General features: G+C 38.5%; 1 protein-coding gene across 1 annotated transcript in view; it reads left to right on the top strand.

Moving 5' to 3' along the window:
- The first annotated feature begins 8,374 nt into the window (after positions 1–8,374).
- Positions 8,375–11,909, top strand: part of LOC109852957 (KN motif and ankyrin repeat domain-containing protein 1) — a 46,362-nt gene continuing 42,827 nt past the window's right edge. Inside the window, exon 1 of the mRNA XM_020424609.1 lies at positions 8,375–8,459. The gene's annotated coding sequence lies outside the window, so the exon portion shown is untranslated. The remainder of the gene's footprint in view (positions 8,460–11,909) is intronic.

The following is an 11,909-nucleotide window of genomic DNA, read 5'->3' as shown; positions in this document are numbered from 1 at the left end:
GTAGACAACGTCTTGATTACATTAAACGAGTAATTAGTGTGATCGTGCAATTGTAAAGACAGAATATAATATATATATATATATATATATATATATATATATATATATATATATGATGTACCTATACATGTATCTGTGCGAACGTCAAAGAGGATGGGTGGGGAGGGGAAGAGGAGAATCCTGATATACTCTCGCAGGCATTGAAACTCTCGAACTGCTTTGTGAAACGTCTCATCCGCGTAATAACGCGCATAGCGCGCGCACGAAATATCTCTGGCATAGCGTTGCATTTAGTTGTCGAACCAACGTGGTTGTGTAACTTCTTCGGCCCTAAGCGATTTTCGTTTGAAAATCGCTCGAAATGATGTGAGAATCGCGCTTACGACGCTAATCACGTTTGACGCTAAAAAACAAAAAATGCGCCTCTTCAGATTCCGAAATAATCCTTAATTTTCACGCCACGATGTGAGACAAAGGAAACAAAAAAAAAAAAACAAGGCAGCTACGATTAAGTGCGCGATTGAAAAAATGCGAAACAATATGATAAATTACTCAGTTTTTGAAAAACTGTCTATATGTTGTATTCTACATGTGCATACCAGTTAGTGTTCATTGCTCAGTGCGAGGAAAAACGATCAATAAATTCCGAGCAGACTCGAGAAACGATGCGACACCGAGAACGAGCGCCGTTAAGAAACTTCATAATTTCCCGTCTGGAAAATATAATTCGAGACACACGATCAAATTTTCGACTAACTATTCCTCAGAGCAATAATCGTAATACATTCGCGTTGATGTATTAGCAGCAATAATAATTTTCATTCATTACAAGACACGCACGTTGCTCCACGAGCTTTGATTGTTTTTTTCGCGCAGTCGAAACTGGTGGTGCTGCGTCTATCGAAAAACACTAATTTTTTATAAACAGAACTTAAAACAATTTATAAAAAAGAATTCACAGATCTAATTTTTTTTTCACAAACAAATCGGTTTCAAATGTGAAGTTCCATCAAACATAAATGTTTTTCAGATACAGAATTATTAAAATTACACTAAAAAAACCGAAATTCCTTCTTCACATTACTAGCGTGTAAAAAAATAAAAAAATAAAAAAAAATTAAATATGAATTTCTAAATGTCTGTGAATTCTTTTCATTTCTCTCACGTATTTTTGTTCATATTAAAAAAGTCTGTATTAAAAATTTAATTTGCGCAAAAATGTGTCTTGTCTGTATTTTTAATTTAAAAATACAGACAGGACACATTTTTGCGTAAATTTAAATTGTTTTGTTACATATCTCTAAGTTTCATTTTATTCCAAGAAGAGGAAACACATGCAAGAACGGTTGGTTAAAAAAAGAGAAAGGCGATAATTGTTTATTTCTTTTTCCAAAAATTCAATTCCCTCTTCATTAGCACGTGCGATGTAAATGTATAATATTTTAATTACTCTCATTTACGTGAAACTGTGGTGCGATGGATTGATACACGGTAAATTAAGACTGAATACATCGATAAAACGGAATAAGGGGGGGTAGAAGGAGGGGTGAGCGAAAGAGAGAGATTCGTCGACGATTTAAATCGTCTATGATTTTAGCAAAGTTTTTTTTTTGTACATAAATGTTTTTGTATTAATTCGTGGGTATGTCGTGGGTCGATGTTTATTTGATTTTTTTGACATATCGGTGGTTCTATTATTGCTTTATCATGTGTGTTGAAACGTGTGCACGTTACCGTCGTACAGAAAGAGAGAGAGAGAGAAAGAGAAAGCAATGATTTATGCATCTCTTTGACGTTGTAATTTCACGTAGACGAAACTAAAATCAGGATTACTCTGACTTCAGGTTTTTCGCAAAACAAGATATTTTGTGGCGCATTTAATTTAAATATATGTTTTATATTTATTTGTAAACCGATCTCTCATTTTATTTGTCCGTTTACCTTTTCACCCAATTTTACGCTATTTATTTATTTTTTTATTATTATTTTTTTTTTGTCCACGTGTGCATGCGCTGATAGATATGTAAGCGAGTTATTTTGTGCGAAAAAAAAACTAGAGAAATGTCACGGATGAGCTTTGAGATTTGCATGCATACTATGCTTATTGTCACATATCACTGAGTGTTACAAATGTTACAAAATATTGTATTATGTGACGCAAATTAGATCGTATTATTCGTGTGTTGAAAGTAATTTCATGATTGATGCGTGGTATAATTAAAAGTTTTTTGATATATTGTATCAAGTGATTGATTCTGCAATTTCTATTTTCTACGTGTGCGTAGGTTTTATTAACATCTCTCGTAAAACATAAAATCAAAAGAATTGGTATTCATGTGATGTCGCGTGCTGTTTGTATATTAGATGTTCGAAAAAAAAAAAAAAAAAATTACCAGAAACTTTAATCGGATCGAGAATTACGAAAAAGACAAAGCAAAAAATCAATTTGAAGAGCAATTCGGATCTGAGCGCGGCAGAAATTGATCGGGAGAGAAAAACTCAATGAGTTCTTTTGCACGTATTAAACCGAGAATTGTCGTCGGACGATGATATCGGAGGATTTTCAAAGAACCAATGATTCCACATAACAGAAATTGTGGGTTAAGTCAAAAAGATAATCAGTCATTAGAGTCAGAGAGCGTCGAGCGAAAAAGTATAATTGCCAATGACTTTGATACGCTCGGTTGAAAAAGACCGGTTCGAAAAAAATTCTAAAAGTGTTAAGTGGACTCGAACTCGAAATTCGCAGCTTCCGCACCGAAGTTGCGAGATCATTAGGCCGGTGCTGACAATTACTGGAGCACTAGATAAAATTGTTTCGGAGAAATCTTTGAAAAACTTTCCCAAAGAAAGCGTCAATCTCTTATTTCTCGTTAATAGAGTGTGTTATTATGCGCAAAAAAAAAAAAAAAAAAAAAAAAAATTAGCTGAAGGCTAAAGTTATTCCGGAACCAATTACGCTCCGCGCAGACGTTTTCTTTTCCTTTTGGGAGAAGAACGTAAAATTAGAAGGTACACGAAAATAGTGCCGGTCGTCTTTTGAAATCGGACTTGGGCGCGTTTCTTTAGAATTTTCCTTTAGAAAAAGATGATTAACCAGCTCGTTGAGTAAAAAAAAAAAAAAAGTCTCGTCTCTGTATATACATTTTTGTAAAAGAAAAATAATATTTGTAGCAAAGTAAAGTGTATATCGGACTATAAGGGGAAAAGAGAACGTAATATTAAAAAATATTAACTGTTACGATTCAAACAAATTGACAAAAAAAGAATAACAGTAAAAACCTAGACTAAAGTATTATACTTGTACTTACTTTTCTATTTTAGTAAATATAACGTAACGAACAAAAAAAAAACAAAAAAACAAAAAATTAGAGAAAACATGAGTCTATTGATAAAATTCTTACTGAATTTTTCGTGTTACGCTTGTACAAATTATCCGTGAAGTAGTTAGTATAAAGAAATATTATTACGATCGTTTTAAATCGCATTTAAACTATTGCAGTTTCGATACTCTATAAATTTTATTATTCGAGCGACTATTTGATAGTTTCCACACTTCGTGTGAAAATTGTAAAATGAAAATTTGAAGCGATCTTTACTCGTATACGGTTGGATTTTCTATGTCTAATAAGTAGGCAGAAGTGAGATTTTAAACGACTATGTGGAATATCAATTTGACAATTTTGCGCAACTCGTAGCTAGAGAAAGTGTTCGATGTAACCATTTGTAAACTCTTTTACGTTTACGTGCGTGAACGCGCGCGCGCGCGTGTGTGTGTGTGTGTGTGTGTGTGTCGGTTTTGCTCCTCCAAAGTCGCGTGTACATTCGTATACAATACGTATAGCTTATTCTCGCAGAGGTCTTCGATTTTTACAGTAGACAACGTCTTGATTACATTAAACGAGTAATTAGTGTGATCGTGCAATTGTAAAGACAGAATATAATATATATATATATATATATATATACACGAACAATATATATAAAAATATAGGGTAGCGCGCACGACTTGGCTCGCCAGCGCTTCGTGATCACGTTCTTCTCAGGTATTTAGCATGTTTGTAAAAATCACGTAAACTCCTTCCCGTAATCCCGCGTAATCAAAGCTAGTCGGTTGAAAGAGCTTGTACAATAAACATGTTACCCCGCATGTTTCCCTCGATCGTCGTCGACGACGGGATCATCCGATTCCTCTCACGAGCAGTCGCGCCACTTCAACCACATCAGCGCTCGTATCGTGCACGATACTTTCGTTCAGATTTTCGCGACAAATTTTCATCTTTTATCTAGGCGCAACACGTCTCTCGCTCGATTCACCCGGAAAATTTCTCGAGTTTTGTGACAAACATATTTGGACACGCTTGAGATGTCAAAAAAACTTCGATTCGAAAATAATTCTGAAAAAATCAATGTTGAAAAACAATTTTTTTTTTTTTTTTAACAAAAAACGATTTTTCCGCGCAAATCGCGAGAAGAACCGCGCGCGTTTGCATTTTCATCGAGCAGAGCGAAAAATTTTCAGCGTCCTTCATCTCACGAAAGTTGAAACAAGTATCGTTCATGTATAGAGAAGAACTAGAGAAGGAGTAGGCCAATGTGTTTCTCATGTGTGTATATTCCTATGTAACGATATGAGAATTCCTATTACGTAAGAAGATTCAGGTAACTCTTTACGCGCGGTTTCGTTCACTATAAAAAAATCTTATTGTAAAAATGTAATAATTAAGAGAGAGAAAGAGAAAGAGAATGAGAGAGAGATGCGAGGAAGGAAGACTTCTGATGTCTCACCTCGAGAGGTGGATCCTCGAAATAATTCTATATTGCCAAGATAGTCTATATTGTGTAACATAAGAGAACGTGCGATATGATTTTTGTCGAAAACACGTGAGACTCTCGAAACTAATAATATTAACTGCAACGTATACATATATATATATATATCCTTAAGCTTCTTTCGTCAAGATTGTTGATGGATGTTAAACAAAATAATAAAAAAAAAAAGAAAAAAAACAACACGTGTGCGTTTCTGTGTGAAATAAAAGATCTTTGGTACTCGGGAAACAACTCGAGCGCTATTATATACGATTTATTGTACGAGCAATTTTCACGAGGTTTGCTGTTTGATTACAAGAAGAAGAAGACGAAGGAGAAGAAGGAAAGACATGTGTAACGACGAATCATATAAGTATATTCTATATAACATATATATATATATAATATATACGACGGATTGCCATTTAATTCTTGACTACTTTATATTGCAACAAATAAGAGACAGCGAGAGAGAAGAGTTATGACTGTGAAGAAATCGCATGTATCAATGACTGTGTGTGTGTGTGTGTGTTCGTGCGAGAAAGAGAAGAAAAATCTCCTTTACGATCACTAGAAACAGACATTGTTACATAGTTGATCGTTACGTGTGCATAAAAGCTTTGAAAATAAAAACGATCTGAATCATGTAACTCGTTACATTGTGTTATTCCTTTTGGCGATACTGTTCAGTTCTTTTTTATATTTACGTTATCCGCCCCCAATTTATATTACTGTGTGTTTTAAAAGTACACTTGCGCAACGTAAAATATAAAACATTACTAAATAACGTGCAAAAGTGAAAGTAAAGAACGATCGCGAGAGGGGAAATTTCATCAGGGGGAAAAAGAAGATCGATTTTACTGTTCGTAAAACTCGTCCGGGAAAGACGCGAGCCGGTCACGTCCGTCGTGAAAGGACGACGGTCATGCACGGATCTTCGGGGACGCAGAACTGGTCCACCCACTGGGAATTCCAGATTTTTTTTCATTCACTTACTTATCGAACGAACGTGTGCGCGATGTATCGAAGCCGAAAACGCGATCTGGTGAGAGTGGGATTTCGTAACAACGAGAAGTTCGCGATCGTCCAACAACAACGAAATCGCTATGTGCATGTGATAAATTGCAGAGAGAAAATTGCGATAAATAACATTGTAATGTAGAGGGAAGATAATATTTAAATGTTATAAATAGAATAATTCTCTGTGAATATGTTTGTTTGTGAAAGATTATTAGGTAATTTACGTGTGCGTGTGCGCGATAATTTTATGTCATCGCACGCGGATGTGATGTCTGAATGTTTCACGCGGGTACTTGACCTGTGCTCTTTAAATACGGAACAACGATTCAACGCACGAAGATAGCATCGTCGTGAGGTACGAGCGCAAGATCTATTTGTATGACTGTGTGGAGTGCCCCAGCTGGTCCTAATCGACTTGCGCTGTGCGAAACAAAACAAAATGAGAGATATATTCCACTCGTAATTTAAATATTTAATTATCCGACTACACGCGTAATACGCGTACAAAAGATTTTTGTTTCTGAAATAAATAATGTTCGATGTATTATATATAATATAATTTTACTGCAATTTCACGCAAATCTCTCGATCGTCTGTTGTCTCGCAACGTTATTCTGCAATATTAAAATGTAAATATATATGCACGTTTTTGTAATTAATTCAGTAATAATTCTCAGTAATTAAAACAGTGATTATACGAGCTGAAATGAACTAAGTTTAGTTCGATCGCATTGTGTGAGCGTAACACACACGAACGAAGAGATAGCGTCAAGTACATAGTCATCACTCGAGAGATGTAAGATCGCGAAATCCATTTATTGTCTATGCGAGTGCGCCAGCTGGAGCTGATCGTGTTGTTGGATTCGCGCTCTTATACACCGCCGGGTCATTGCCATTGCTTGTGCAGTTGCTTTATTGGACTCTGTTGACTTTGGCGCTTGGCGCGAAACAAATCATCATCAAGCTACCGTTGATGATTAGTTTCGTGTCACGCGAGAGAGAGAGACAAACATTGACGCAATATCACAATATATATGACTTGCACGTAATATCTTTACTTACAAAAACAACCCCGTCTTACTCTGTACTGCAATCGATACCGATACTTGATTAACATTATTTGATTCGGTGTTTATGTGTTCGCCAGTGAAATAAAAAAAAAGTCTACCGGTAATTAACTTAAAATGCGCGCGAATGTTTAACGAACAAAGTTTTATCAAAAAATGTGTATGTTTACTTCAAAATGCGTGGCTACTTTGTTCGAGAGATTATCGGTTTTCTACCTGGAAACAAGGATACCGGACCTTCTCGGACTACGTCTGGTCACGTCGGTGCGAGGTAGTGGGGTGTAAGGTTTCTTGAAGGGCCTCCTATTCAGGGCCGAAGATTTGTCGAGCGTGCGTTTCTTTTTTTTTCACATCGGCATCACCGGACCCTCTTCCTCGGCACGTTCTTTTCGCCTCGGATCGTTTTCAAAGGAGCTTATAAAAGCTATTCATTAAAACGAATCAGATGTACGGTGACAGGAATGTACGGTTAATCCTTGAGGTAAATTTTAAATTCGTTTATTTACAACTTGCCGGACCGATAATTTTTTTTAAACGGCCGCTCACCTCCACGAGACGGCAATAAATCCCGATTTTAATTCGTGTTGAATAAAGCATCTTAATTTTTTCCATTTGTTTTTTTTTTTTTTTTATCTTCGGTTTTCTTCGGCGGGAATTTCTGCAGTATCTTATACAGAATGCGAGGTAACTCCAAAAGGAAATGGGAAAGTTATATCTCATCGCGTTTAATAAAATATAAATTTAAAAAACTTCTCTCTCTTTTCTTTCGCGTGTTTTTCAAGCGTCGTGCGAGACATGTTTGAATTTAATTAAATATGTTTTACGGACAAAATAATTTACAAAATGAAAAAAATGAGAAAAATTACTTTATTCAAGGCTTCATCGAGAGATTTCTCGCATCTTCCGTAATCGTGCGCGTAACAACATCAGAGTATCCTGCTGATCTCTAGCAAGAGATAGAGAAAGCAAAGTCGAAATCCGCAAGTCCGTCCCTGACCCTAGCGATCGACTTCCCTGCGGCGAGCGATGGGTCCGAGAGGAGCTTCCACCCCGTCCCGTCCTTTTCCCCGGATACACTGGGCAACCTGTCGAGCGCGCCCCAGCATCTTCTCTCCTCGCGTGTTTCTACTCTTCCTTCTCACTCCGATTCCTCCGCTCGTGCTCTCGCATCAGCCGCGCGTTTATCCGCGCGTCTCTTTTTCCGCGCTCTTGCCGCGCGCGGACGGTGTGCACGGACGTGGAAGGGGCGAGAGGCCGAAGGAGGAGGAGAAGAACCAGTCGTGAACCAGAACCGTCGGTCCTCAGAATCTCCCAGTCACCTCTCCGAGTCTGTGCGGGGACCAAGTGTGCGTGGAAATTGTCGCGCGCGATCTCCTCCTCGCCGGTGACCGTGCAAAGAGATCGATCGATCCGATCGTCGTTACCTCAGCGTCGTCGTAGCGTGCGAACGCGCGCGATCTTGTGCGCGCGATCTCGCGCGCACGCGCGCACTCGCGTCGATCTGATCGCGGATCGGCGATGACGCAGGTAGTGCCGGACGAGGATGAAGAGGACTGACAGGTTGGTTGGATCATTTTTGTATTTACGTATATAGAGACAGGTATAGTCCGTTCGTAGGGACGGTTTACCTGAAGGGAGCGAGAGATAAAAAAAGATGCTGCCGGTGGAAGGACGAGGTTTGTAAACAGACTGGAGTAAAATTTTAATCCTTTTAGCGTTTATAGTAAAAACGCTGTAGGTACATTAGTATTTTAAGAAAAATATATTGTGCTCGCATACGTATATAGTAAAAGCGAGTAAAATTGTAAATGAATAATAATCAATTCTTCTTGCTACATTTTTTACGCTAATTAGTTCAACAATAACAAATCAAATGCGTTTGTAAAAAGAAGTTTGCACCGGAATAAATTTGTTTAAGTCGATTAAAAATACTTCTTGTTAAAAACACATAGTTACCCACAATTTAAAAGTCCGATGTTCTTTTGCGAAAAAAGCAAATTAAACGTTTCGCAAGTGTTTTGGACCGAAGAAAATTTATGCGTACTAAAAGGGATTGTTGCGTTACGAAGCCTTTTTGAGACGATTAGAGAGAGAGAGAGAGAGAGAAAAAAAATCTTAGAGATCTCCGGGCCGAGACTAGATCTCGAGACCAGATTTCCTGCAAGCGGTTCTCTTTTAGCGCGAAACTAATTACCTGATGATAATATAGTAAATTTGCATGAAATTTATGTGGCACGTTAATGAGACTTCGCGTGTTTATGAGAATTCAAAGGGAGAGAGTTCAAACCGCGCGCGGTTGCGTTATTATATATTTCGTAACGCGGAATCGCTCGTTTAATCTGTTTATTGACTTAATTGAATAATTATTTCACGCACGTTGCGCGCTTTGTTGCACATTACGATCGCCGGACATCGAGACCAAAGAGTCAATAACCCGTGCCACCGAGGTCGATCGTGTTATTATTTCGCGATAAAACCTCGTTACGAAAATGACACGCTAAAACGTCGCAATGACACGCGCGTCGCATATTATAATCGCGAGATTCGAAGCAATTTGTTGTTGCGAATAACGCAATTCTTTCTCGCGATATGAGGGGGAAATAAATTTTCGCTGATCTTTTTAATCGGGAAGATTAGTGATTCAGAAAATTTCCTCTCGGGGTAACAACACATCCTGTCATCGCCGAGTCACCACCTGGTGACCGCATCAAGTATATATATATATATATATATGGCCGAAGGGGACTGATATCGGAGTAATCAGTCCTGACGCGATATATGATTATCGTATTTCATTCGCAGGCGGGACACCCACCGATCCGTACAGTTTTCCGATTTGCATGTTGCAGCGCGCGACGTTACGGAACGTCTATTTACGATCTGCTCGCATCGGTTATTTATATTTCACGTACGCTCGATCGCGACTTATCTCTTTGTAGAGATAGCAGATGTGCGTGTGTGATAGCAGATCATTCGATATTATCTTCTGTCTCCGTTTTTCAAGGGGCGCGGGCATCGTCTCTCGGAGATCATCCCCCCCGTATCGTCAGTGTCACTTCGACGCGGCACATCTCTGCACGCCGATGATTTTGTTGTCGGACGGCTCGCTGCCAAATGACGATGTACTGACATTTTTGTTATAAAGATGCGGCAAGAGGAGGAGGAGGAGGAGGAGGAGAAATACACGTATTTTTAGGCGCGACACAGACACGTTGGGAGCGACACGTTGGGAACGCCCCCGAGCACGTTGCCGGTTAACTACGCTAATCGTTCTCGCATACAAATCTCTCCCCAACACGTACATATATGTACATACGTGCGTATACGTAAAGCGCGTGCACCGTCTCATTTGAGATTGCTGCGCGTATTACCGCAGTCAAGATCATTACGATTGACACAACTACGTGATCACGTCCGCGACGAGCGTAATATGCAGAGAAATATTATTAACGGTTGGAGTTGGCGCGTTGATGACTGACATTTGCTGAATTCTCTCTTGACAAACTCGCCTTCCTCGAGAACGAGGAAGTCTATAAAATGTCGAAAAGTCGACGCGGTTGACCCCTTGTGATTTTCGTTTCTGTCTGATTTCGAGTAAATTTAGTGACGAGAGTTTTTTCAGTTCGCGTTTCGAGATTAAACTTTCTTAATTTGCAAAATAGAAAATTTCCGCAATTAAAATCTTCTCAACATTAAATAATTAAATAATAAAATTCAATAATTTAACACACACGCAGATTCAAAGAAATTGCATTGAACTGAGACTTTTTTGATCGTCAATTTCTATTTTAACTGTTTTGTTAATTAAATTAAATTTTGTAAAAGTGATTGATCGCAAACGACCTGAATGTCTTGCGGAAAGTATAGAAAAGATCCGAAGAATTAATTGAAGCTTAATTTATACTGACGTACTGTGTTTAAATAACTTCACTAGTAATAACTTCACCAAGTAAATGCCAGTAATTACGGCTGAGCGTCGATTACAACAAACACACCGTAAACACACGTTGCAATCAAACGCGGCACGCAGGAATATATCTCGTGGCGTTCCACACGCCCGCTTGCGTTCCTATCATTTTTTTTGTTTTTTTTTGTTTTTTTTTTGTTTTCGAAGACGCGATTACACGGCGCAGCCTCCGGCGCGCGTGCGATTCTCCGTGTTTCGCGTAATTAGCGCCCTCGCGGAACCGCGATTACATAGAACGGGCGGGTAATTGCCGGGGGATTAGTTCGCCATTAAAGCGAAGACAGTCGTGAAGACGACGCGTTTCCACGGGGATAAAAGCGTGATTTAACCGCAACGCTTTATATAGACGCGCGCTTTATACAACGCGCGCGGCTACACCCACTCGCGCGGTCGCGATAACGCGCGCGCTGTGTTCCGAAGTGATAGTGAAACGCGGCGCGAGAGAGGATAGATAGTTCGCCTGGCATCGCCATTTACATGTACATTCTGATTAGCGGTCGACAACACACACGTGGCGTAAAACGTTTTGCGTTTCAAACGGCGAACTTGCGCAATTGTCAGAATTCACGCGTAATGTCAGATGTTACGGATGTGCTGAAAACAAAACGTGTGGAAACTCTGTCTATATGTTATCGCATATAATAATACAACATATTTCGCATATCAAACTGTAAGTGTTAAAATTGAAAGCTGAATAATTAGTTGATACAAATTTTTTTTTTTATTTATTTTCAATTGTTTCAATTCCTTCCTGGAATCTTCATTGGTATACAAAACTAAATTTTATTTAAAACAAAACTTACATTGTATCGAAATGACGATAAATTAACTTCGTGGTCAGAACTGGGTCTCTCAGACCCATCCAAAAACTTCGAACCGGTGTCTCTAGTAGAAATTAATTTTGGTAATTATGCAGTTATACGGACTATTTTCCGATCTCAACAATTTTGACATATGTTATCAAGGTCACCTCCCTGAATAATAATATGAAGGTTTTATCCGTCGCTCATTGTTTATAAAAAACTTATGAACAAAAAAAGTTT

The sequence above is a fragment of the Pseudomyrmex gracilis genome, unplaced genomic scaffold, assembly GCF_002006095.1.
Source record: "Pseudomyrmex gracilis isolate BER0280 unplaced genomic scaffold, ASM200609v1 scaffold_41, whole genome shotgun sequence".
Lineage (NCBI taxonomy): Eukaryota > Metazoa > Arthropoda > Insecta > Hymenoptera > Formicidae > Pseudomyrmex > Pseudomyrmex gracilis.
Note: the sequence above shows the minus strand (reverse complement) of the source record. Positions and strands in the feature narration are given on the sequence as shown.